This window comes from Eutrema salsugineum, unplaced genomic scaffold, assembly GCF_000478725.1.
Source record: "Eutrema salsugineum unplaced genomic scaffold, Eutsalg1_0 scaffold_12, whole genome shotgun sequence".
NCBI lineage: Eukaryota > Viridiplantae > Streptophyta > Magnoliopsida > Brassicales > Brassicaceae > Eutrema > Eutrema salsugineum.
In genome coordinates this window covers 9,034,790-9,037,358 of record NW_006256895.1, presented here as the reverse complement: position 1 = coordinate 9,037,358, position 2,569 = coordinate 9,034,790, and the positions used below count along the sequence as shown (strand labels likewise).

General features: G+C 40.4%; 1 non-coding gene across 1 annotated transcript; it reads right to left on the bottom strand.

The window, feature by feature from the left end:
* Window positions 1-1,959: 1,959 nt before the first annotated feature.
* Window positions 1,960-2,066, bottom strand: LOC112089399. The gene has a single exon (XR_002901037.1). It is a non-coding gene; the product is annotated as a small nucleolar RNA R71 (small nucleolar RNA).
* Window positions 2,067-2,569: the final 503 nt, after the last annotated feature.

Genomic DNA, 2,569 nt, shown 5'->3' with positions numbered 1-2,569 from the left:
TTCATCCAAGAACAGAAGCTTTGGGACTTGACACGGTCACTTGCCACGGCTTGACCAAGAACTGCTAGACCGTGGCAAACCTCATCTTTACCCACCAAAGCCGGGTCAGTACCCGGTTTGTTCCGGGCTGACCCGGTTCGTCCAAGACCACTATAAATACTTTTTAGACCTAATTTGGAGAAAACTTTTATCTTATCCTTAGTCTCCTTTCCTTTTTGGTGAAAGAACCATTGTTTAAGACCTTGTTTTGAGTTTAATATCGATTTGAAGAGTGTTTTCCATCTTGTTTTATCATTTCTCATCATCAAATCACACTTCTAATCATGATTAACAACACATCTTGCAAAGGATCTAGTGTGTTGATCATGATTAGTGAGTAAACCCCATATTAAGGTCTTAGATATGTAGATTAGGGTGCTTAAGTGGTAGATTAGTGAGCTTAGGGGTTAGATCATTCATATTCCATTCTCTACAACCTGTTCTTAATGCTAGATCCATACACATCATATGTGGTCTAGATTCTGGACATTTCATGCACCAAAAGTGTTTGATGAAATACCTGAACAAGGTTGTTAGAGGTTTAAGTGTTATTCATCATGGGAATGATTGTTTATATGCATAAATGACAGATTAAACTGGTTCTTAATGCTTGTTAATTCATGTTTCACTAATGATGATTAGGTTAGAAACTGTTTTAGCATAGAAATTGATACCATCATGAGAGGATTAACTTGATTAATAAAGTTTAAGTTGAATGGTTTGCTTGATTACATGATTCATTAGCTCACTAGTTTAACACTGAAGGCACCCTAATCCACTATCATGTCTAAGACTTTTCTCATCATCATACATACATTCTCATCACTTGTCATTTGCTTAGTTCTTGTTTGATCACTTCTTTAGTCATTAATCTTGTTTTAAGTTTTTAGCTGTCATTAATCAATCAAAACCTCACCTCTTTGCTTGAATTGAGAAACTGATCACATAGCTTAGTGTCTATCACCACATTCTTGGATTGATACCCCTTATACTACTTTGACAAAGGGGATTGATAGCCCTAAAACCTAAAAAGTCATGTCTATCAATTGGCGCCGTTGCCAAATTGTGGAGTGTTTAGCATTAGGCTCTGATCTGTTCTTGAGATCAAGTACTTATTTTTTTTGTTTTTACTGATTACTTTCAAGTTCTGTTTGTGATTTCAGGTGCATGAACACCAGGTCCAGATCAAGAAGCTGTGGTCCACCTTTCCCCTTATACGACAACATTAATCTTTTGGTACCAAGGAGGAGAAGGGACAGGCGTGGAAGACAGATTGATCAGGCTGATATGGAAGATCAAAGAGAGCATGTGGTGGACATTGAGCAACCGGCTCAGGAGCAGCAGGCTCAGGGTAATGCAGCTGGTAATGGAGTTGGTCAAGGGTTACATCAGGGTAATGTTCATCAGGAACAGGTGCATCAACAGCAAGCTTATGTCCATCAGGGACAAGCTCCATCTCATCAGCAGAGGCATCAGGCCAATGTACAGCAAAGACAACAGGTGCACCACCAACATCAGCCCTTCCAACACCAGCTAAGGAGATATGAGCAGCCACAGGTCTATGTTGGAGAAAATGACAGGGCAAATTCTCATCAGTATGGAGCTGGAATTCAGGCACCACCTGTGCAAAACAACAACTTTGAAGTGAAGGCATCCTTGTTGAATATGGTCCAGAGCTCAAAGTTCCATGGATTAGCAATGGAAGATCCCTTGGAACACTTGGATCAATTTGATAAAGTGTGTGACCTGACAAAGATAAATGGAGTTTCTGAGGACAGTTTCAAGCTCAAATTATTCCCCTTCAGTCTTGGTGACAAAGCTCACCAATGGGAGAATAATCTTCCAAGAGGCTCCATTCAAACATGGGAGCAATGCAAGCAAGCCTTTCTATCTAAATTCTTCTCTACCTCCAGAACACCAAAGCTAAGAAACCAAATCTCTAGCTTCACTCAGCACAGCAATGAGAGTTTTGGTGAAGCATATGAGAGATTCAGGAGCTACACCAACCAATGCCCACACCATGGGTTTAGTGAGGCTTCTCTTCTCAGCACACTTTATAGAGGAGCTCTTCCCAAGATTAGAAACCAGCTAGATACTGCCTCCAATGAAAACTTTCTGGGAAAGGAGATTCATGCTGCTTTAGAGCTAGTGGAGAACTTACCAATGAGCAATGACACTTATGGTGAAGACTATGACAGATCAAATAGATCTGAAGGTTCAAGCTCAGAACAGAGGCTCACTAAAGAAGTTAAGGAGTTGAGGAATGAATTGGACAAGTTGAAATTCACCACTCAAAAGCCAATGCACTTTGTAGGAGAGTATGAGGAACCTTCTCAAATCTTTGAGAACATAAGTGAAGAAGGTCTAACCCAGGAGGAGCTTAACTACATTGGGAATCAGAGGTTCCAGAGATATCAGTATGGCAATGCCAATCAGAACCTCTCTTACAGGAATCCCAATGTAGCAAACCCACAAGACCAGGTCTATCCCAATTCTCAAGCTCCAAAGAACTTTGTTCCCAAAAACAACT